The sequence below is a fragment of the Rutilus rutilus genome (genome assembly GCF_951802725.1).
Source record: "Rutilus rutilus genome assembly, chromosome: 1".
Taxonomy (NCBI): Eukaryota; Metazoa; Chordata; class Actinopteri; order Cypriniformes; family Leuciscidae; genus Rutilus; species Rutilus rutilus.
The window spans coordinates 17,082,875-17,109,139 of NC_140209.1; the positions used below are offsets into that span (position 1 = coordinate 17,082,875).

Genomic DNA, 26,265 nt, shown 5'->3' on the forward strand with positions numbered 1-26,265 from the left:
TTTTTTATACCATCTGGACTTAAGTAAATCATATCCAAAAGAATCTTTGAGAAATGTTATGTATTTTGGATGTTATGAGTTGTGACTCCCAGATCACATTGCCTGTTTAGGGTATAAAAAAAGGACCAAATCTATAACTGTAACTGCCATTGCATGTTTAAAACAATTATATCCTATACTTCAACTCATATAATGTTGACATATTATATATCATTGGAAAGCTTACAAACTCAAGATTCAGCCTATGAAACCCGTTTTGAAATCGGACCTTGCGTTACCAAAAAAATCGGTAAAATGGTAAAAAAATTTGGATTTAGGTCAGACTGACTAATTGATCACAGATAACTTGAAGCAAATCATGTGACCAGCATACTCAAGACAGACAGGCTGTGATAAATGATAAAAGGATTTGATGAAAAAATCATTCTTACGCCCCAAAAAAGACGACAAAAACTATGTTACACCCAGATCACATCGCCAGTTTAAGGGTTAAACTAGGAATTGGATTTCTTAATTTCTGCAAAGTTTCATATAACATATACTTTTCTCTTGTATAATACTCCTTGCAATCTTCATTAAATGTCTTACATTTACATTTTTTTATTGTTTTTCACCTATCATAATGATTCATTAGATTCTAAATCAATTGTTCTGAATCAGTCAATCTCTTTGTCGATCACAAAGGTTGCATCCATTTTGTAACCAGGATCTATATGTCTCACCTTTTTTCCACAGTGTCTTGATTTATTGTAGTCAAATTCTTATAAAAAATGTGACTACAACCCAGAACACCACCATGACTACTGCTATGTTTATCAATGTTACCACAACACTTGACTTAAACAAGCCTTTCTCCTGTCGTTGTGTTATTCTGGGACACCTCTGTTAGCCCAACATCTCGATCCAGACTCTATCTCCTGAAAGATATAACATAAAGTTGAGCTCTCTGTTGTCACGGTTGGTAGATCCGCTGTCTCATTCTTGTCCTGTGTGTTTGTGTGTGTTAAATGTGTTTTGTTAAGCTGATTGTTTCATGTGGGCGTTACCGCTGATTATCTGTGATCAGGGGCAGCTGTATGTCATCTCACCAGCCTATTTAATGCCTGGTTTATCATCAATATAAACTTCCACAGGTGATTCTTTAATAGAAATACTGCTGAGGAATTTACATATCCCTTTGGTAATCTCTGATATACGTAATGTTTGTTATTTACAGTGAAATAAGTCTTTTCTTGACTAACCTCTGCTAATGGAGTCGACCAAAAGCCATTAGCCAAATCCAATATTAAGAGAAATTAACCTTCCCTCAATTGTTCAACCGCATTAATACCATAACGCCTATCTGACTTTGTTCTTCTGTTTAATGCTTTATTTGTTACTTATTTAAAAGTTTCATCTATTGTTGGGATTTATTGTAAATAAATTAAATAAAGTATTTATTGTACAGGGCCCGGTTCCCCAAAATGTTCTTATCGCTAAGTAGTTCTTAACCTATTCCTTAACCTCTCTCTTAACGTTATGGCACGATTCCCGACACGTTCGTACGCTAAGTATATCTTCTGTAAGTCACACTTTCTGGACCACTCTTAGCTTTACCTTATCACTGTTGCAGGTCTATACGAATATAATTCTGAAGTTTTAATACACCCAGACAGTATTCAATTAGGCTAATTCAACACACTTAGGAACATAAACAACTTTGGTAAGATATATCTTTTGAGTCTTCTGAGCGTTATCGGGGAACCGGGCCCAGGACTGTTTGTTATTGCAGAAGTAATCTTCCTTAACTCAAATAACTCCTGTATTGCCTTATTTAATTCTTCTGTACCCATTATATTAATTGTATATTATCGTGGCAGTTTATGTATCTCACATAAAGTTTTTATGAGCATATTCTTCACTAATTACTAATAGTCTTTACTCCACAATCATTTTTATATTTTCCATATAAGGAATTTCTCATAAAGCTCATAGTAATTCCTCTTTTAATTCTATAATTTTACTCCATATACATTTTTATTCTTGTTCAATATTTACTTTTAATCTTTAAGTCTCTTCCTGCGTGTAAATTATCTGCACCTTTTATCATTTTAATGCTGAATTTCTCTCCTACTCATTCACTTTTATTGTCTTAATACAAATATTATCTGTAAATTTGAGGACACCTGAGCACCTTTATCTAATATAAATGATATTTTTTTCATTAACAAAGGAGTTTCCATCTTTTACTGATTATTATACCATTAGATTGTGTTATGTTTAATCTAATCTTTAATACCATATCTTTAAAATTCAATTTAATTATACCATTTGGTCACAAATGTTTCTCTTCAACAGGCTAATCATTTTTCAATGTATCCTTTCCTTCTTTTTATCTATTGCTCTTTATATTCATCGAGCTGTATTTCTTTTCTAATGATGGTTTTATTCTGTTTACATCTTTTTATATTTCGAGTTTTCTATTTTACTCATCACCTGACTTCTTTGCTCTGGGGTCATCTTTCCCATTTATCATATTAAATATAACTTGTCTTTTGTATACTATTTTAATTTTCATCCTCACAAATTCCTGCATTATGTTCTGCCAGGCTTTTGTATTCTATTCTTCTGTTTTCAGTCAAGTCATCTTCATTTATACAGCGCTGTTAACAATGTGGATTGTTCCAAAGCGTCTTTACAGTGACAACAGGGAATTAAAGTGTAAGGACCATCCATTGGCCCAACGACAGAGTCCAACGGCCTGGCGAAGGAATAATGCGTGTCTGTCTTTTCAGCGCTCCAGTGAAGTTCACTTAATTTATTGGAATTTAGTTTCAATATTAGTTTAGCTCTACGCTTAATCTGACTCCAATTTCAAATGATAATCAAATTTAGATTGTGTTTCTGATTAGAAAATAGTCATAAATATTGAATATATTCAATAAATGCAAATATTTTACTCTATGCAGCCGCTCACTGCAGACCCATATATGTAATTTTTTATAATAGATGCAGCGTACAACATGCTAAGTCAGGGAATAGTCAGAAATCAGAAGATCTCCCTAAGATGTGCCCCATGGTCCATTCATAGTGCCTTCAGTTTGATCTATCCTGGACAGAGATTTGCAGAAACACCAGACTGCACTTTAGTCTACTAAAAATAATGATTTCTGAAAAATGCAGAATAAATCAAGATGTAACATTTATTTGTCAGGTAAAAATGTATCATGCCAATTACACAAAAACACTGTTTAAAAGCCAATTCAGAGATAATAGATACATGACATCATTCACTCAAAGATGACTCTAAAAGTAAGCAATGTAGGCCTACTGTATTCCTGACAGAGACACACAGTGGTGTGTGAGTGTGTTCCAACAGGAAAACCCTGAAACAGCTCTGTATGGGGCTGATCCTGGTTACAGGGTCCCAAAGACTGCTCTGTCACCTCGCCTTAAATACCAGACCAGAACAAAAGGGGTTATACAAATGTTGTTTAGAGTTGTTTGGGCCAATCCATGTACCCCAGGGGGGTAGTACCTGGTTTCTTGAGATATCTTAAAGAGATCTCACCCAGAGAGGAGAAACAGGATTCTCCTAAGTTCTCAATCTTTCTCATTAAACCAATGACTGCAATGAAATTAAGACCATTTTACCAATCGCATTGAGACACTTAAAATGATACCAAACATGAAAAGGAAAAACATTCACAAGATACACCATATGTGTTATATAGACATTCTTAATGAACTTTCAGTGTCTTGAGGAGGGAGAGGGGGGATGAGTTGAAGTCAAACAAGGGGACAAGGAGATAAGTTTGGGCAGGACAAGGTTCTGTGCTCTGTCTTTGCTATCTGCTGTCCAGGGTGCATTTTATGGCTTTATTGCAGGGTGCGTTTTGTTTTAGCAGGAAAATCAGTTCTTACACAACTCATCCCATGTTACTATTGCCATCTTGTTTTTAATAGTTGTAACATCAACTACAGCAGCAACACTGACTCCAGATACCACACCAATCTCTCTGAATCAAGGTGTGTGTGAACGAACTACAGCAGCAGCTTCTACACACAGTTCATGATCACATGATCACTGTCACACACATCAACCTCGAAGGATTCCTCAATATTTGTGCATTTTAATGTTTTCATACAGGAAACGTTGTATGTTTTAGATGCCGTCAGTAAATAGATATTCAACATTTCACTGTTTCTGCAAACTTAGAAATGCAAGTGTGCTAGAAACTCACTTATAAGTTAAAACATGAATATCTATGAATGAATAAAGCATCAAATAGATTTATTTTTGGTCAATGGCGATAGTCTTTCTCCTCCTGACACCTTGAGATTGAAGTAAGAAGATAATGATGACAGACTCGTGCACATATTCATCATTTCTGTGATGAGCAGCTCCAGTATTATGTGATGATGATGTTGTGTATATGTGGCATTATGTGTTGAACTGAACTAACAGACGTGATCCACAGATCCAGGAGAAACTGAAGTCAGTGTGACTGCTGGATCATTATACAGAGGTACGACACGTTCATTTATACTGACAGCTTTATAACATTAAACTATCAGTCAGTCTGTAAAAGCTTCATCAATAACTGTTGATAGTTGAATACCCTTGACTTCAGTCATGTACAGTTTCTCTTCTTCCTCTCATGTTTCCTGCAGTGATTGTGATTATTGTTGAGATCGCAGTGTTTGCTGCTCCTACTGTGATTCTTCTTCAGATCATCTGTGCAAGAAGAGCTGGTGAGTTTTGAGCCGCACACAATCTGATGATTCACACTCATCTGATCTGGAACAATCTGCAATCATGATAAAAACACATACGAGAGGTCAGTCAATGCTTTTATTTTGCAGGGAGGAAGGACTCGAAGCACCCAGAGGAAATAGAGATGCCTGCAATATTACAATAAAATACTGATGAGTTTAGAGCAAATCTGCAACAATATTTAAAATAGCAAAAACTTACAGAGGATTGTTTATCATTTTATTTTCTTCTTCTCAGAAAACAAAGAAAAAAACTCTGATCACCTTGAAGAAATAGTGACACCAAGTTTAGATTAAAATGTGTTTTTTGTGTGTGTGTGTGTGTGTGTTTTTTACAAATAAAAGGCCAGATTTATTTTCATTAACATCCCAGTCAACACGTTGATCTCACAGTGATCTCTCCATATGATCACAATGTGAGTCACAAGTGTAACCTCTCAGCGCACTCACTGTGTGCTCATATTATGGCCACAATGTGAGGTCACCCCACCTAGAAATGTTATTGGACATGAACTTCATCGTTTAGACGTCAAATTTTGGTTGAAAATGAAAATTGGGTTGATGTGTTAGGCCGGCTACACACTGGCTGCGTGGCGTGTCCGTTTTTATTTCGGCTCCCATGTTAACAGATTAGATCTTGCACACCGCCTGCGTGACACACACATCTCAGGTGCGGAAGAAAACGCGTGCATGCTAGAAATATGAACCGAGGCCTATTTTTCACGCGACACGCAAGCATGTTGGAAGCGTTTCCAGGCAAAATAGAATAGGAAAGGATGTTTATATGTAATTTTGATATGAATACATATCAATAAATTATATTTTGATGTTTGGAAGTCTCTAGGTTTTGACATAAATGCAGATATAAATGTAATTTAAAAAATAAATAATAATAATTACCGATTTTCAAATATTGCACCTGTCAATACAGAACGAAATATTCTGTAGCCTATTTTGCTGTCAAAACTGCAGACGTTGTCTTTGCTGTATCGTCACCTAGCAGCAGCAGCGCCGCGTCAGACACGTTTCTGGTGTGCAAAGACATAGAAAACGCCACGCTCACGCAACAGAAACGCCACGCTGTGTAGCCAGTGTGTAGCCGGCCTAAACATTTGATGTCAGGCTCCAACTTCATTAAACAACTCCACAAACAGCATTACCAGCTTCACTTATTACTAACCAGACTGACTTTATTTCTGTCATATGTGTGGAAAAGTTCTTATTGAGATTAATAGAGGTTTAGATGTTGATGATTTGTTAATAATAATAGTTTGGTTTGATGTCATCATTATGGTGATCAGTGTTTGCTTTAGTTGGTCAGTTTGACTCTTGATGTTTTAATGTTAGTTTTTCTCTGGCTGCTGGAACTGTGTGTTATGGCAAGAACAGTAAGAGAAAAATGTGATCAGATGATGTCATCTACTTGATGATGATGATACCGATATAATCATCATGTTGTGCTCTGATCAGCTGATCTCTTCTAGACTGTCATGTGTGTTATTAATTTCATATAATTGATTATATTAATTCTACAGTATGACAACCAAAAGTGTTTTAATAAAATAAACTGTATAATTGCTAATCAAGGTCTTCATGATTACTTCAACATCAAACTACAGCAGCAGCTTCTACACAAGGTTCATGATCACATGATCACTGTCACACATCATCAGTCTCTCACTTCAGTGGTTTGCACTGGCTCTCACAGACTGGTTTATCATCACACATACCATCTAAAAAAAAAAAAAAAAAAAAAAAAAAAAACTAAAAAAAAAAACTATTTAAATAGATTTGTCAGTCTATGACATTTTGATACATGTCTTGTACAGTTTGTTCTCAGAATCAGAATCAGAAAGAGCTTTATTGCCAGGTATGTTTGCACATACGAGGAATTTGTTTTGGTGACAGAAGCTTCCACTGTTCAAACATACTAACAGTGACAGGACACAGATAATACAAATAAAATAAAATAGATTTAGTAAAATACACAATATACAAAATACAAATGCAAGGACATGTAAATAAGACGTGTGGTGTGTTAAATAAATGAATGTTTAAATGGTGTTTAAGTATTGCACATGTTTATTGCCAAGTGGAGGCATTAACTGTTCATGAGGTGGATTGCCGGAGGGAAGAAACTGTTCCTATGCCTGGCCGTTCTGGTGCTCAGAGCTTTGTAGACAGTTCAAAGAGGAAGAGGCCTGTGTGTGAGGGGTCCAGGGTGATTCTGCCAGCTCTTTACTCACTCTGGATGAGTACAGTTCTTGAAGAGTGGGGAGAGGTGTACCAGTGATTCGCTCAGCAGACTATCCGCTGTAGTCTTCTGAGATCTGATAGCTGAGCTGAACCAGACAGTTCTAGAAGTGCAGAGGATTCAGTGACTGCAGATTATACTTGTATCAGCAGCTCCAGTGACAGGTTGAACTTCTTCAGCTGGTGAAGGAAGTATATGTGGAACTCCTACTTCAGGTCCTGAGAGATGGTGGTGCCCAGGAACCTGAATGACTCCACTGCTTCCACAGTGCTGTTCATGATGCTGAGAGTGGGGAGTGCAGAGGGTTTCACCTAAGGTCCACGATCATCTCCACTGTTTTGAGTGTGTTAAGCTCAAGGTTGTTATAACTGCACCAGACAGCCAGCTGTTCAACCTCCTTCAACAGCCTGTAAGCAGACTCGTCACCGTCCTGGATTTGGCCGATAAGTGTGGTGTCGTCTGCAAATTTAAGGAGTTTGACAGAGGGGTCTTTTGCAGTGCAGTCATTGGTGTACAGGGAGAAGAGCAGTGGGGAGAGAACACACCCCTGGGGGGCGCCAGTGCTGATTATGCAGGTGTGGATGAGAATTTTCCCAGCCTCACTAACTGATGCCTGTATGTCAGGAAGTTGGAGATCCACTGACAGATGGAGGCGGGCACAGGGAGCTGGGTTAGTTTGGACAGGAGGATGTTTGGTATGATGGTGTTGAAGGCCGAGTTGAAGTCCACAAACAGGATCCTCACATAAGAACCAGGTTTGTCCAGATGTTGTAGGATATGATGCAGTCAGGTGGTGCCAGAGACAGTCCAATGGTAGGACTGTATACTGGTATGCAACCCATTCGAAATGCAAACCTCAAGAACGGTCTGTGAAGGGGGGCAATCTGGATATGAAAGTATGCATCTTTCAGATCCACTGAGAAAAAACAAGCCCGATTCGTTTCAAAGTTAACATCTTGAACAGCCATTTCGTGAGGGCGTAGTTCAGATGTCTGAGGTCTGTGATGGACCTGATGCTGCCATCCTTCTTGGGAATGAGGAAGTAGCGGCCATAGAAGCCTGACAGCATTTTCGCCAGTAAGCTCAGTACTTCAGTGTGGAGGACGTGAGCCACGTTGCTCTTCACTGAAGCATTGACTATGCCCGTGAAGCGGGGTGGTCTGTGAGCGAATTGGAGCGAGTAACCTCATGTCATCATGCCCAGAACCCATTTTAACACACCGGGGATAGCTTTCCAAGCCTCGGTCCGGGTGGCTAAGGGCTCAATTAGTTCAGTCGGGGACTGGTGTTCATAGAAGTAGCAGTTTGGCTGGGCGGAGGCGCTACTTCTGATGAATGGGCTTCCATGGGCACAGGCCTGGCAAGTGACACGCACATTGGCGCGGGGCTGTAAAACAACCACTGGCTAAAGATGCTCTTTAGAGAGTGATATGCTCAATAATTGTCCCTGATAGCCACAGGGGAGAGACATCTTTTTCAGTTGCAGATAGGGTGACCACCCGTCCCGCGTAGCGCGTGCGCGCACAGCGTTTGAAGCCCAATTAATGCGTCCCGCAAATTGAGACCATGTCACGCATAATCTATGCTTGCTCCAAAAAAAGTTGGTCGCTGTATATCCTCGAGCCCCAGGCAGCCAAACGAACATTACTTGACAGTTCAGCACGCTATTGTTGCCACACAAACCCCTCAGTTAAACTGCTGACTAGGTTGTCGTCAACTTTTTCGCTGTTGTCATGACAGCGCACGCACGCGCATACCAGACACACTGGGAAGGAACTTTTAGATGCGCGCTTTCCAATTCGAAAAATGGAGAAAGAGACTGAGTTTGAGAGGCACTGCCATTATCAATTAAAAAGAGAAGGTGTGGGTAGCCTACAAGAAAGACTGGGAAAATTCATATTTGTGGCTGAAAGGTGTTGAAGGGGATACCGAGAGGGCTTTGTGACCTTTGCAAAACGTCCTTCTCAATCGGACATGGAGGGGAATAGGCTACGATGTCAATCGTATTTTTTTTAAAACTGTTACAGTGGTGTTGAGCAACTACAATTCCTGTTAATCCTATAATTTTATATTATAATTTATTTAAAGTGAATAAATTGTAATGGAAAATAAATCAAATTAAATAGTAAATCGTAAGTGGAAGTGCATTTGTCAATTCATTGAATGTTCAAAATATTATGAATCTTTATTTAGAAAAAAAATACACATTGGTTGACCTATTCATGAGCATACATACATCATCAGCAATTACACATGTTTAGAGGAATAGGGCATTATTCATATACCATGTGGTAGGTGGTATAGAAATGGGTAAACCACTATCAGTGAGTCTGCCCGTGGGGTGGGGGCACCGCTGCGCCGGGCAGTGTCCCACATTGTCCCTCAGAAACATACCCCTTGTCCCCCCTTGAGCTTATTAGCAGGTGGTCACCCTAGTTGCAGACCCTTAAGCACTGTGCTTGCTCAGGCAGGAGAGTGAGACATGTGGGACATAGGCTGGCATGGGCTCAGTTAGCCCCTAGTGGTCCGCAAATGCAACACGCGCTCCCAGTGAGAGGGCTAGTCTTTGATGAATGTGGCTTGCTAGAGCGCAACCCTAGCAAGTGACACACTCAGAGGCGCGCCGCTTTAAGAATAAACGGCGGCGAAAGACGTTCTAATGAGTCTCAACTGATAATCACAGCGGAGAACATCACACTTAGCACTGTGCTCAGCTGAGCGTAGTCAGCGTTGTGCTCGCTCTCACTGTTTTTGGAGTTTTCCTGCTACAGAGATAGTGAGACGTGCGGGAAATAGACCGGCGTGAGCTCACTTAGTCCTGTTTATTCAGCCCTGAATTTCAAACATTTGCGTTATCAGGCCCCAAAACACCATTGTCGTGTAAATGATGTAAAAAGTTGTGACACCCTTATTTTAACACTTTTGAGTGTGGTCTAAAATAAATTCCCAGGAGAGTTAATTTAACACTGGAGTTTTTGCTGTGTATATATAGATGAAGTGTGATCTTGACGCATCTGTCAGTGCAACACTTCTGGAGGTTGTGAATTTGTGGTTTTTAACAAGCACAAACTTAGTAGCCTAATAAAAGGTTCATGGTACACACACATATAGCAACACAATGTGTTAGTGATGTGATAAAAAAAAAAAAAGTGTAACTAAAAAAATAAAATAAAAAAAAGACATAAAAATTACCCTGAGGACACTGTATTGGGTCACTTACAAATAACTATATTTCATTATGTTGGAATTGTTTTCTCTGACAAATAATCAGTAGCTACAATAGCTGGGTTTCCATCCAAATGTAAAGTTTAGAAATTTTGCATTTCCATCACTCGTTTCTGATGCGATACTTCAAAATATGCATAAAAACAGGGTGATGGACACATAGCTAATGAGAGGATAAATATGTTTGTATTGTGGCATTACTCAAGTGGAGGGAAAAGTAAATCACTACTAGTTTTATCCGACTACGCCACCCTGGTGGGGCGCCAGGGAAATAACCCCCAATAAGGACACACAGGTAAGTGTTACCATTTGGAAGGCAGATAACTCGAGACGTGAGGTGCAGTACAAAAATACACTATTATAAAATTATCTCGCTTTCAGGACTCTCCCAGCATGACAAACTTCTCCCTAACCAGGCTTAGCGGGAACAGGGCAGGCGCTACTACTCCAGGGGTCGTCCAAACCCACCTCAAGTCACATCAAATCAGACACCAAGCGCCCACACCATAAGGAAGTTTCGTGGTGTCACATGTAGCGTCTTCAGTTAGGGCTTAGAGATAGTGATGGTCCATTTTCCCCATTTACCTTCAACAAAGAGGCACAAGTCAACTAAATACACCAAACCCCAAATGTAAACGAGGGAGAGGCGTACTTACGGTTTAGGTAGAACAACCAAACGCAGAGCTGTATGGTTACTCACAACAGGTGCTGCGGCTCTGTTTACCGGCCAGCATTCACACGCACCCGCTAACATGCTATTACTGACAGCACCTCCGCCACAAACTTGCTACAGTGCCATCACCACCAGCCCCTCTCTAGGTAAAGTATAAAATGGAGCATATTACTTACAAAAAATCCACATCATTACACCACCAGAGAGAGTGTCAACGTACCTTAAAGGAACCGAGAACCGAAATGAAAAATGCCAGGAAGGGAAGAACCCCGACTTAGAGGACACGTACACCTGTCAAAATAAGGGCCCTTAAATACTGTGGTCACTTCCACCTCATTGGTCTGTCAAAGCCCCACTTAACCAGAGCCAATAGGAGGGCAACATCACTTATCCTGCCACAGTATTGATTTGTGTGGAACGGTTCATTTTAAAGCACTTTGTTCAGTGTAAAACATAATACTTCTTTATGGACTTGGTTGGTTTCTGGACGCCACTGTACAGTTCAGCTCACTTTCTGATCCAGAGCTTTTCAAAGTCAACACAGTTTTACACCAGAGATCTTTCTGATCGCTTCTTCAGCTGTGTCATAGAGTCAGGACTAAACACTGAGTTGATGAGATCAGAGGAAGTTACCAACCAGAGGAGGAGCTGATGATGTTTAAAGGAAGAGCTGTAACTATATATAATGAAGAGGAGGAGCTGTAACTATATATAATGAAGAGAAAGACTGACAGAAACACAAAATGGCTGATAAGTGTGATCTGTGTCTGCTGGGACTGATCATTCTCTCTTCACTTCTCACAGGTAAAGAAATCTGTATTTTCTCTAAAGACATTTAGTGGAATTAGTCATTTGAACATGCTCAGTTTATTCTTGCACACATTCACGTTGTGATCTCAGAGTTGTGTATTGATACACACAGATCATACTGTATTATTCCTGATACTGGACATAGTGTCACTCAAACATCTGATGATGAAGAATTATCTTCATATTAAGAGTGTAAGGGTGGATTTCCTGCAGAGGTTCAAGCTGCAAGACTGCCGAATGACTAAAGAAAAGTTGTCAGCAAGATGGTAGAAAACTGTACATTTCTTGTCTATTCCACCCACTGCTACTTATACCAACGACGGAAATAAGCGCAGTTACAATAGATTAATATGTGGGAGAGCGTTGCTATAGAGAGTGACTATATTGTATTGCAATATGTAGCACTTCATAGTCAATACCAAATCAAAACTATTTAGCACATTATTTGTAATTGAAAAGGTTTAATGACAAAATATGTTTATAGTTGTACTTATTACATGGCTTGGTTGAATTCCAATGTAGAATGCGGTCTGTTATTTCTTGATAACCGCTGTGAAGTATAACAGACCGTTGCCATGAAAAACAGAGCGTTGCTATGGACGCAGTTCTGTTCACTCTGGCAATTTAATCGTTTTTAAATCAATAAACTCCTTTTTAAATCAATATTTTGAGTCAAATTATTGATTTATTTGTTAGGTAGCCATGTAATAAGTGGGATAATGTATAGCGAGGCAGTTGTTATAGCAAATACAAGCCCTTCAGGCTGATTCAAGCTCGGCTCTGCTTCGCGTCCTGATCAGCCTGTCGGGGTTGTATTCGCCATAACAACCGCCTCGCTATACATTATCCCTTACTTAAAATAGTTACAAAATAGATATGTATGAGATGATGATAACTTATACCATTAATCTTACTCAGCATGTAAATGTTTCCTGAGAGCTAGAGAGAGAGAGAGAGAGAGGGAGAGGGAGAGTAAGAGACAAAGAAAAGAGGAAGTAAAGAAAGAGAGCCAGAGCATAAAAAAAGACAGAGCAACAGTTTCAATCTTTTTTATCCTTTCCTGACCATGTGACTTTAACCCAACTGTGAGATGTTTAAACTGACCAATCAGATAATTTGAACTTCCCCCACTGTACTAAAGGTGTGACAATTCATCAGTGTGTGAGAGTGTGTTGTTTGCTTTAAGTGAGGAAAAAACGGTCACACTTACAATAAGGGTATATGAATAATCATGTACTAATACCTGGATTAATACTTAATTCAACATGAACTAATGATAATTAAAAGCATGAAATAATCATGAACCAATGACTACAGCCTTAACTACATTAGTACATGTTTGATAGTTAATGCATTCATTAACATTTATAGATAAACCAAATCAAAGTGCCTCTTTAAGAAGGAATAAGAAGTACCCTGACTGCACCTCCGTTCTCTGACTTCTGGAAAAGTCACACAACAACTGAACTGGGCTGAATACTTGTGTTAGAACATCATGTGCATTTGATAGTAAGTTTAAAATAAATTAAGTAAGCAGAATTTGTTAAGTAGTTAACAGTTAATTAATTATAATTGGGTGCTCTCACCCAGTCAACATGTTGATCTCACAGTGATCTCTCCATATGATCATCAATGTCACAGTGAGCTAAAAGTAGGGCTGTAGTCAAGACCACCTTTGTCGAGTCCAAGACCAGGACTAGTCGAGTCCAAGTCAAGACCAAGCCCAAAGAAGTTCGAGTCCAAGACAAGACCGAGTGGACAGGAAAAAAAAAGTCTGCTAAAAATATAGCCTATAGAAATTAAATCATTATGTAATAATGAAATAATGGATGATTTTAATTTTATTTAAAATAACTGACTAATTCAAAGAACAACAAACAAATAATTATATAGGCCTAAAGGCACATACACATTCGTTTCAACTGTCTGATCAGCCTCACATTCTGTTCCTGTCAATCATACACGCAATGTCAACCAATTAAACTGCATGAGGGAGGGCCGAGCCAACTCACACACACACACACACACACACACACACACACTAGAGATGCGGATAAACCGCGGATCGGCGGATGACGTGACAAAAAATAATATTTTAATTAAATTCGGGCGTCAGTTGAACCAATCAAATGAAAAAAGTTTGCCACTAAGCAAACCTGCAAGCTATGAGCCGAGCTGTCAGTGCTATTGGAGGAGGCCTAAACGTCTCGTAGATGAGACTGCTGGGTTATTTTGTTTCGATATTAGCTATATTTTAAAACAGCCAGTCATTGGAGCCTACCACTCGTGGAATAGGCATTTAAAAGAGAGGCAGATTATGGAGTGATATGATCAGAAATTACATCGGGCAATGTTCAGATGTCATTCAGCGAGATGTTCAGAAGAACGCAAGAGCTAAACTTCTACAAGCTCAATAACATCCACATCAAAAAAAAAATAAAAAAAAAAATCGGAAAACTTTGCCCATTAATTAGATGTGTTAGACAAGCAGGCAAGTTTTCGGGTTGTTATGGACAATTCAAAATGTGAATATTCACGTTGCACTAGCGGTGGACTTTCCGTTAGTTTATTTAAACATTTATTTTTTAAAGAGCCGTTTGTGAGTCAAAAGAGCCAGCTCTTTTCAGTGAGCTGAGTCGGCTTACGAAAAAGAGCCGAAATGCCCATCGCTAGTTATTAGGTGGCCAGTGTTTCACTTGCCCTCCAATATTATTATGTTCCCAGTAAGCACACATACGTTGTGGCAACGTAGGCTATGTGTGCTTACTGGGAACATAATAAATACACCTGGACTCGGTCGAGACCAAAAGCCATATTTGGCAAGACCATTGGCCGAGACCGAGACAAGTCAGAGTCCGAATGCAGCGAGTCCGAGACCATAGAAAAACGGTCTCGAGTCCAAGACCGGACTCAAAAATGTGAATTTTCCCGTATTAACAACATTTTTATTTTAAATGAATGGCTGCAACAATAAAATATGTGTGAATATGGGGAGTGTATGTGCATATTTTGTGTGTTCTTCTCATCCCAGGTTTGTGGATGCTGTATGTTGAATTCCACCGCGAGTTGATAGGCAAACTGCATCTTGATTTAAGAATTTTTTGATATTTGGACTGGAAACAAGACAAAAATACTAAGTAAGAAAAACATGTTTTGCAGTGTATGTGTTGGTATTGATTTAACTTTGACCTGATTTTAAATATGTTATTTATCATTCACAAATTAAATTGAGTTTGCATAAAAGGTCCAATACAAATTAAGGTCACTTTCAAAACACGTGTTACAACCTACCCCGCCACTGTCACTATTGTTTAACTAGATGTATTAGGGTGCTTTGAAATTAGTAGGAGGTTGATACACCATTCTTTACTATAGAAACTACAGTTTGACCTGATATAACTCATACAACATTATCTACAACGGTAGAAGTACTAAACAAAATATTATCTTATGTCTTTTTTACCTAAGAATTTGATTTTCTGCTGTAGCTTCAGGAGAGATTGCAACGCAGACTTGAAAACCTCCGTGTGCGATCGTAAAGGAAGCCTGAGGAAACTGAAACTGTCATTTACATTTACATTTATTCATTTAGCTGACGCTTTTATCCAAAGCGACTTACAATTGCTATATATGTCAGAGGTCGCACGCCTCTGGAGCAACTAGGGGTTAAGTGTCTTGCTCAGAGACACATTGGTGTCTCACAGTGGATTCGAACACGGGTCTCTCACACCAAAGGCATGTGTCTTATCCATTGCGCCACACCACCCCTGTCATATAACTCATATCTTATCCCTGATTGGTGGAATTGGTAGTGTTACAACTAGCCCCGTGTTACAACCGTCCCCGGTCTCCCCTACTACAGCCCTAAGTGTAACCTCACAGCACACTCACTGTGTGCTCATACTATGATCACAATATGAGCTCATCCCAGATAGAAATGTTATTGGACATGGACTCCAACATCGCTCGGACGTCAAATTTTGGTTGAAAATGAAAACTGGGTTGACGTCTAAACATTTGTTTGATGTCAGGCTCTATTTACTTGTATGTACTAAAAAAAAATTCTTATTCTAAAGTTAATGATTTTACACATTTTGGATTATAAAAAAAAAAAAAAAGTAACTGCATTCAAGTCTTTTCTTTTAGTGTCATTACTGCAAATTTATGTGGCATTATTGCAAAAACAAGACACTTCAAAAGACCTCAAATAACAACAAAAAAATACTGATTTAATGTATTTTAAAAAGTTTAAATATATATATTCATGACAAAAGCTGTTATAAGAGCAGTCAGTCACATCCAAAAAATGAATGGATCTCTATGGCGCCTCTGCTGGAAGTGTACGGTAATTACACTTTTTGGCAAAACTATATTATCTGCAAAAAAAATTCTAACCAGCAGATGAAGAATTATGCATCTCACACCGAGATCAGTATCCAGAAACAACTCATATTTCATTTCGATCATCATTAATGTGTTTTTTTTTTTTTATAAAAAGGTAATATTTCATATGCATGCTAATGGTGTAGCTGAGGTATTTTGCAGTAAATAGGTACAAAAGTACTTCAAATCTCCCAAAACATAGCATTAATGTATAGATGAGAAGTAAACCAAAAATATAGAATATGTGTATTATTAAAAATGTAAAAATTTTTAATAAAAACAATCACTCTATACATTTTCATCATATCGACCCCAAATGCACTGAGTGTAAACAGGAAACTAGAGACATATGAGGAAAAGATGGTTCAGTCCTGTGTCTGCTGGGAAACTTCCCGCTAAAACTGTATAAGAATGTTTAGAGAGTGTTATCCTTCCTTTCAGGAGAACATTCTGGTAACAAAAATACAATTATCTACAGAAAACATTACAAGAACAACATAATGCTCTCAAAACATTCATAGAACAACAACATTTCTATCTGGGATGAGCTCATATTGTCAAGTCAAGTCACCTTCATTTATATAGCGCTTTTAACAATATTGATATCGAGATCATAGTATGAGCACACAGTGAATGCGCTGTGAGTAAAAGAACTACAAATAACCTTTATCTTTTGTTTTGTTGTACTGGTGGTGTAAAGGAATACAAATATATATTCTCCTAGTGCATGTTTAATCATATTGTATTAAATGATTTGTTAATGCATTATTTTGTCATGACTTTTCCTTGAGAGGGCCCTAATCATGATCAAATTCACTGTTAACTACTTCCCAAACTCAGCTCATGATTGATCATAAACTTACTATCAAACACACAACGAGTGTTCAGCTCAGCTCAGTGATGTTGTGTGGTCAGAGAACAGAAGTACAGTATCATCACGACTGTGTCTGGATGGAGAGTGAACTACTGATCCCAGCAAACCTTCCCTGAGTTTTGCTCCTTCCTTTGGGAACTGTTCCACAAATATTCTTTGTGGGTTTTGAATTGTTATTTTGTATTTAGCTGTGCATAAGTCACAGTAGGGTGAGTTTGAAGGAAAGAGAGAAACACAGAACAGATAAAGAGCTTTTAAGGTCAGTTATTAGTGTATTTTCTACGGTTGAAGAGGAGGATCAACTAATCCTGTGCCGTCCAGTAATGTTTATGACAAAGCTGAAATCAAGAGTTCAAGATATGATGATATTACATTATTTAAATTAGTTTCAAAGTCAGGGTATTTCTTATTCCTTCTTAAAGAGGCGTTTGATTTGGTTTATCCATAAATGTTCATTAATGCATTAACTATCAAACACCGGAAAAAAACTGTATGATTTGAATCTTCTGCTTTTTATGCTGGTATGGTTTATTATTTTTATTTACCTTATTTATTTTTATAACCTTGATTAAAGACGCAGGTTACGGCGCTTGGCTTGCTAAAGTCGACATCACCTCTGCTTTTAAAGTGATGCCCATTCACCCAGATTCATGGCATTTGTTCGGTGTACGCTGGCAAGGAAAATTTTACTTCGCCGTCCGTTTAACTTTCAGCTGCAAAAGCAGCCCCAAGATTTTCGACATGCTATCAGAAGCAATTTGTTGGATTCTTTCCAATAACTACTCAATACCCTACTTAATTCACCTATTAGATGATTTCCTAATCATCTCACCGCCTGACCTTGTCCCAGCCGCGCATCTTCTCACAGTCCAAAAAGTCTTCGCCGAGCTCGGGATTCCAATCGCCCAAGATAAAACTCTGGGTCCAGCCACATCCATCGAATTTCTGGGCATTAATTTGGACTCAGTTAACTTCCAGGCCTCACTACCCAAGGAAAAAATCGACAGGATTATTCTGGTCGCATCCGCCCTCCTAGAAAATCCACATTGTTCCAAACGAGAGCTACTTTCTCTACTCGGCCACCTAAACTTTGCGATGCGCATCATCCCGCAAGGCCGCCCTTTCATCTCACATCTTCTCTTCCTCGCATCATCAGTGCACGCGCTAGAGGACCAAATCTCCCTAACTACTTCATGTTGCAATGAGCTCAGTTTATGGATAACTTTCCTTAAACAATGGAACGGCCTGTCTTTTTTCTATAATGATCTGATTTCTCTCCCTGAGGATATCCAATTGTTTACTGACGCAGCTCCCTCCATTGGTTTCGGAGGGTATTACCAAGGCCGTTGGTTCGCGTCTACATGGCCCGCCCAGCTGTTAGACTCACCGCAGTCACTAACATCCTCAGCGCTTTTCGAGTTGTATCCTCTAGTGGTTGCAGCTTTCCTGTGGGGAAAAGAATGGTCAACTAATAGCATAATGGTGCACTGCGACAACGAAGCAACTGTGCATTGCATCAATAAAGGCCGCTCAAATTCCCCCGCACTAATGCCTCTCCTAAGACGCCTCATTTGGATCGCAGCTTGCGATCAATTCATTTTAACTGCCAAACATGTTCCAGGTTCCAGAAATCAAATAGCTGACTCTCTCTCTCGTTTTGCTTTCCAGAAATTCAGGCTGCTGGCACCAGATGCGGACCCATTTCCAACCCCAGTACCTCACTATTCAGAGCTGATATTCCCATAAACCACCCATTGAAACCACTTCTCGATGCCTCTCTCAATTCCATTCTTCAAGCCGTCTCAACCAGCACCCTCCACTCCTACTTAACCGCATGGAAGTGTTTTCAGTCTTTTCACTTCATATACAAGCTGCCTTTTCCAAATTTTTCTCTGCTCACCATCACTTCATTCATAGCCTATCTCGACAGCATCAAGAACCTCAAAGCCGGCTCCATCAAGGGTTATCTAAGCGGAATCCAATTCTTCCACAAACTCCTTTTTGGTTCACCCTCCACAGAGATAGCAAATTCTCAGACATCAATGCTCATCAAAGGTATTCAAAAAACCCAACCCACCCGCCCAGATGCCAGGAAACCTATAACGTTAGACGTACTCACTAAATGCATCTCCACCCTCCGCAGAGGTTACCATTCCACCAACACAGCCCACACACTGGACGCAATGTTCATTTTGGCTTTTTTCGGCTTTCTAAGATGCTCAGAACTCACCATAACTTCCAGCTTCAACCCAAAAATCCACCCCACAACAACAGATCTATCAGTGCTAGACAACGAAACCATCTCCTACTTCATTAAGCAAAGTAAGACCGATCAAACCAGGAAAGGCCATTTCATATATATTTTCAATCTCTCATCACCAATCCAACCATACCAAACTCTCTCAGCCTACTTGCTTTTCAGGAATTCACAGTCTAAATCCCCTTCTGACCCACTTTTCGCAGACGACTCCAACCGCCCTGTTACACGCTTCTGGTTCCAAAAACACCTTAAATCCGTTTTGCTCCTTTCAGGCATCCCAGCAGACCACTTTTCCAGCCATTCTTTTCGCATAGGCGCAGCAACAACAGCTGCTCAAAAAGGCCTCTCTCAGCAGCAGATCCAATCACTTGGCCGTTGGTCATCAGAAGCCTTCAAAAGTTACATCCGCTCAAACCGCTTCCATATCAAAGAAGCCCAACGAACCCTCATCAGCTAAATTCTTTTTACAACTCCTCATTCACGTTGAAGCAAGTCATTCCCAACACCACAGCAGCATCTTCTTCCTCCATTAGGAGCCTATTTTTTCCACCCAACTGGCTCTAGTTAGTTAAAAGCAAGTTAATCAAGTCTACCTCAGCTAATCTACTCCACTCCCGCAGAAGTTCTGTCACTCCGTCCAAACTTATTCCACTTCTGCAACAGTGTCTTCTACTTCGCTCCCGCAGGAGCTCCATTACTCCATCTAAAATTTCTCCACTGCCGCAGCAGTGTCATCTACTCCGCTCCCGCAGGAGCTCCATTACTCTATCTAAAATTGATCCACTGCCGCAGCAGTGTCATCTACTCCGCTCCCACAGGAGCTCAGTTTCTATGTCCAAAATTGGTTTAGACATTTAAAAAGCAAGTTGAAGCAAGTTTGGTCCACTGCCGCAGCAGTGTCATCTTCTCAGCTCCCGCAGGAGCTCCATTACTCCATCCAAACTTGCTCCACTGCCGCAGCAGTGTCATCTACTCCGCTCCCGCAGGAGCTCAGTTCTATGTCCAAAATTGGTTTAGATATATTAAAAGCAAGTCGAAGCAAGTTTGGTCCACTGCCGCAGCAGTGTCATCTACTCCGCTCCCGCAGGAGCTCCATTACTCCATCTAACCTTGCTCCACTGCCGCAGCAGTGCCATCTTCTCCGCTCCCGCAGGAGCTCCATTACTCCATCCAAACTTGCTCCACTGCCGCAGCAGTGTCATCTACTCCGCTCCCGCAGGAGCTCAGTTCTATGTCCAAAATTGGTTCAGATATTTAAAAGCAAGTCGAAGCAAGTTTGATCCACTGCCGCAGCAGTGTCATCTACTCCGCTCCCGCAGGAGCTCCATTACTCCATCTAAAACTTGCTCCACTGCCGCAGCAGTGTCATCTACTCCGCTCCCGCAGGAGCTCCTTTACTCCATCTAAACTTGCTCCACTGCCGCAGCAGTGTCATCTACTCCGCTCCCGCAGGAGCTCCTTTACTCCATCTAAACTTGCTCCACTGCCGCAGCAGTGTCATCTACTCCGCTCCCGCAGGAGCTCCATTACTTCATCTAAACTTGCTCCACTGCCGCAGCAGTGTCATCTATTCCGCTCCCGCAGGAGCTCCATTACTTCATCTAAACTTGCTCCACTGCCGCAGCAGTGTCATCTACTCTGCTCCCGCAGGAGCTTAGTTCCGTGTCCAAATAATTTGGATATTTTAAAGCTTTGAAAGCAAGCTTGGTCTACTGCAGCAGCAACATCTCCTCCTCTACCGCAGGAGTTCCGTTCCCCGTAGCAGTGTTTACTTTTCCGTCCATTTGCTACCAGCTAGTTGGATAACAAGCCAAAATAAATTGATCCACTGCCGCAGCAGTGTCATTCCTAGAGCTAGTTCTCCATCAACTTGCTTTCACTGCAGCGGTTATTCCTTTCTACTCCGCTTACGCAGAAGTACATCACACATGACCATCCCCAGCCTACCACCTTAAAGGCACCTATCCAACGCCATGTTAGCTTTGCACTCTGCAAGTTTTGGGGGGTCACCAACATCATGGCGGCTGTCCGGCATTTATTCGCAGCTTTTGGGGGGAGTACTCTGGGTTCGGGCCGAATACCGAGCCCGGAGCCCTCTCCTCGGACAGCACACCAAATACGCATTTATTCTATCTGACTTATTTGTAAGTGTGAACTAGTGAAATGATGTTTTATAAACAAAGTTCGAGAGGAGCACGTTCAAATAATCAATCCAATCTACTCGTCATCAAACAATTATGTCTACCCTAATCAGCATGACAAGAAGTATATATATATCCACTCTGTCAACTCACCTAATATTCCTTGACAGTTTTCCAGCATCCCTCCACCACCCCGACTCCTCACTCTTGGCTCAATCTTTACAGCCAGGAATACGGGGGGAGTACTCTGGGTTCGGGCCGAATACCGAGCCCGGAGCCCTCTCCTCGGACAGCACGCCAAATACGCATTTATTCTATCTGACTTATTTGTAAGTGTGAACTAGTGAAATGAAAATATGATGTTAATGTCCTGATGCGTCTGAACATTCATCTTCTGCAGCTCCAGTCGCTTCAACAACACTGACTCCAGTCAGAAGCTCAAACTCTGAGAAGACATCAAGCCGAACTACAGCAGCAGCTTCTACACAAGGTTCATGATCACATGATCACTGTCACACATCATCAGTCTCTCGCTTCAGTGGTTTGCACTGGCTCTCACAGACTGCTTTATCATCACACATATTATCATCAAAAAAAGCTCTTTAGTCAGATTTGTCAGTGAGTTTATGACATTTTGAAACATATGACTTGTACTTTCTGTTGTCTGGTGCAAAATAATTATAAATATTATACAGCTAGTCTCACGCCATCCCAGGATAAATTAATAAAATCATAGTGAGGATTTATTTTTGTAAAAGAAATGCCTTGACATTGTGTTCATGCATTAAAATATTACATATTTCTATTTCCATTTTGTTTTTAACAGTTGTAACATCAACTACATCAACTTAGGCCGTCTGAATCCACTTTTGCTAGTTTAACGACAGGAAAAATGATCTGTGTGCCAGCGCATGATCTAAAAGTGTTGTCCTTATTCTCTTAATGAGTAATGGGTGTGTTTTGTCTCTATTCTCTTAATGAGTAATGGGTGTGTTTTGTCTCTATTCTCTTAATGAGTAATGGGTGTGTTTTGTCTATTCTCTTAATGAGTAATGGGTGTGTTTTGTCTCTATTCTCTTAATGAGTAATGGGTGTGTTTTGTCTCTATTCTCTTAATGAGTAATGGGTGTGTTTTGTCTCTATTCTCTTAATGAGTAATGGGTGTGTTTTGGGCGTAACGTGAAATAAACCAATCAGAGTCTCATCTCCCTTTAAAAGCCAGTTGTGGATTCGCTATTAACATGACAGAATTTGTAAGCGTAAACACTGAACGCTTCTCTAGCGAGGAAACGGATCTGCTCGTGTGTGAATTTAAAGTTGTGTGTGTGTGTTTGCAGGGTTCTCAAGTTTTATCAAAAGTTTGGAGTAAGATCACATGCGGTTAGGGGAGGAGCCCTAATGGAAAAGCTTCTGGCCTGGTTGCAAAGTAGTTGTAGAGTTTTTGACTGCATCAATAATAATGTATACGATGGGCTATATTAAATGTTCTAGACTAAACATGTTAGACGAGCTTTCTTCCAACTTACCTTCTCCATCACGACGTGTGTTCGCGCGATGTTGTTGTTGGTTACCTAGTAACGAACGTACGGTGGCTGAGAATGTTCCGTCAACTTCTGTGTGTTCGCGCATCTATGTTGCCTAGTAACGAACGCAATCTGGCCGAGATACGTGCTGGCGGCAGGAAACTTCACTCTTTGTGCCTGCGCGCGCCTCGTATACAACATTATATATAAAGCTTGCAGGACAACTTATTTGGCATTGCCTTTTCAGCGTGAGAAATACACGGTGTGGCGTGTGAGCGTGTGAACTGGTTGAATTGCGTGTGTCTCACGGCCAATGCGTGAGACTTGAGAACCCTCTGTGTGTGTGTCTGTGAGTGTGTGTGAGTGTGGTTAAAGGGACAATCTACGGGACAAGTCGGATTCACAATATCTTTATGTACACAATAATAATAATAATCTTTTACATTGTAATCCTTTTATTTTTCACATTTGGCATGTTTGTGTGCTGCTGCATGTCCCTGTGTGTGTAATAAGCAGAGTGTGTGTAATAAGCAGAGTGTGCACACATACATTTGCTATTTAAACAACGTGTCGCAGGACGTGAAAATGAAAACTGTGTCGGGCTGAAACTAGCAAAACACACTTGCGTCTCGCCTGGCGCTGTATTGCGTGAGGATTTATTAAACATATAGCAGTTTGTAAAATGAATGCCTTGACATTGTGTTCATGCATTAAAATATGACATATTTCTATTTCCATTTTGTTTTTAATAGTTGTAACATCAACTACAGCAACAGCACTTACTCCAGACACCACAGCAAACTCTCCAAATCCAGGTGTGTATGAACATCATCTTCATTTGACCGACTCGTGGAGTTTTCTAGAATCAGTTTCTGAATCCTCTCTGGATTACACTTTCCGTGTTGTCATAGGCGAGCAGCGTGCCACATTTAATGCACGAGACAAAGCCAACTCATATGTTGTCACCCATGACTATAGTTTAAAATGTTTCCATACCTCCGATTTTCCTCCAAACTTGCTCAAAGTTAATTCTCCTGTTTAATTTTTTTTCTTTGCTTCTTCAAGCTCCATGTTGCACTTAAGCTACAGAATAGTACAACACGCACAGCAGGTGTGATGCGTCACGCGTGCGAGTGACTGCGAGTCGTATTTTTGTATTTTGCCGGCAGCAGAGATCACGTGGTTGGCTGGCTGCTGTCAGCGACTACTGAGAGGGGGAACCCGATTACAGTGTCATTGCACTTTACTGCATTGACTATCACAGGGGCGCTCACACAGTTTGTCCTTGCATTTTATTCTTAACCAGTCGTTGTCTTGGGGCCCCTGGCCAGCTCGGGGCCCCAAGCAATTGCTTGGTTTGCTTGCCTTGTTGCGACACAAGGGCCACACAATCACTTTTCCCTCGGCCCAAGTACCGCAAAGAATGACGGCCCTGAAGTGGCCCAGAACTGGATAAAAGACAAGGGTCACACATGGGCCATAACTGGCCCGAATCTCAGCCAGTTAGTCACCTTTAACTGGCCCTGAACTGGGCCAAAACAGGTTTTATTATTGGTACCAATTCTCAGCCATAAGTTAACCATATCGACACCACCCTTTAACCAGAAACCCCAAAACTGAGCCATAACCCAGCCCAATCTTACCCAAACCATGTGAACAAATAAGGCACAAGAAAATTCAATTCTCAAAAATAGTTTATTTAACAATAGGCACAAGCCAATAATAATAAATTATTATTATTTTCTATTTTTTTAGTACATTCAAAGCTTAACATCTTATTACCACCTCAAAGTGCATTTAATTCCAAAATGTTCTGGTCTGTCTTAAACAGTAGTTTACTTATTGTAGTAATGCACAAGCCAAGTGGTGCTTAAACTAAAGAGTATGGAAAACTTAGACTATTTTGTATGTGAATTAAGTTTTTTTTATTCGAAATGCATAAAAAAAATAAAAAAAAATAACTCAATTGTCATGTTAGGAAAATGTATATTTTGTTCAGGTCAAATGGATTTTGGAATTTTTAAATGATTATTGAATTTTGTGAACACTGCTGAAAACTAAATGCTATATTTATTAATTATTTATCTTTTTTTTTCTGGACATAGCTTTTTTCACTGACTCATAAGTCAATTCATATTATTATTGTTATTAATTATTAAAATCATTACATCTCTTTCGTAGTTTTGATAACTGCACCATCCATGGAAAACACTTTAAACTATTTTATTTCTCCCGTGAAAAATTGTGGTGGGGGGGGGGCAATCCTTGAATATATAGTAGCGGCCTAAATACTTAGTACTTACTAACTGTCCAGTACACAAAGTATAGCCCATAATCGCTACACTAATCTGGGCCACACACCCCCTATGCACAATCGGCCCAAATGTTGTCTGCCGTCATGCAGTGCCATCATTGCCACACTTGGCCCACAGTTGGCTGACATGATGCATGCCAGTGCCGGCAACACGCCAGCAGTGCCATGATGAGGCCACATTTGGGCCAAGTCTGTTTGCTATGTGGGTGAGGAGGCGGGGAATCGCTGATATTTTGAGCAAAACTCATCCCATGTTAGTGTGAGCAGCTTTCTTTCAGCAGAAATATTATATGTTTCTATTTCCATTTTGTTTTTAACAGTTGTAACATCAACTACAACAACAACACTGAATCCAGAAACCACAGCAAACTCTCTGAATCCAGGTGTGTATGAACATCATCCTCATTTGACCGACTCGTTGTTCGAGCAGCTGATCACAGATTTTGACTCAAGCCATGTTTAATTTGTAATCAACATCACTTTATAATTCCATTCTCTTGTACATCACCAACAACCATAAACATGAAAACTAATACCGTAATGTAAAAAGTAACTGTCATTAAATGTCAGACACATCATTCTCATCCAGACAATCCTAAACAATCATGTCACATTCATTTAGTGAACATATGAGGTACAGTCTGTTAGTGTACAGATGGCTTTCAATACATATCAATTTCTATAAAATCATCATCACAAGCATCAATTTACATGATAAATAAAGATAATTATGCTATTAAATGTGCCATTTTTATGTATTTGGTTAAACACAGTAATATAGTCCTGCTGAATGTGTCTCTCTATATACTCTCTCTCTCTCAGTGACTCTCTGTACTCTCTCTCTCTCAGGGATTGTGGTTGTGATTGTGATTGTTTTTGCCGCTTCATTCGCTCTTCTCCTTCTGGCTCTTATTCTCTGGGTGATTCATAAAAAAAGAGCAAGTGAGTTTTTCATATTTTGTAACAACAGACAAACATCTGATAAAATAAATATGTAATTTAGACAAATTTCTTTCTCTAAAAGTGAAGAGAAATCAATGAGTTAACAAAAAT

General features: G+C 40.0%; 1 protein-coding gene and 1 long non-coding RNA gene across 2 annotated transcripts in view; one reads left to right on the top strand and one right to left on the bottom strand.

Annotated features, from left to right (window-relative positions):
- LOC311291374 (uncharacterized protein) overlaps positions 1-26,265 on the bottom strand; it is a 668,579-nt gene that overhangs the window by 284,262 nt on the left and 358,052 nt on the right. The gene's annotated exons all lie outside the window — the stretch shown is intronic.
- LOC311275597 lies at positions 4,397-4,933 on the top strand. Its single transcript, XR_014624955.1, has 3 exons — positions 4,397-4,508; positions 4,654-4,734; positions 4,846-4,933. It is a non-coding gene; the product is annotated as an uncharacterized lncRNA (long non-coding RNA).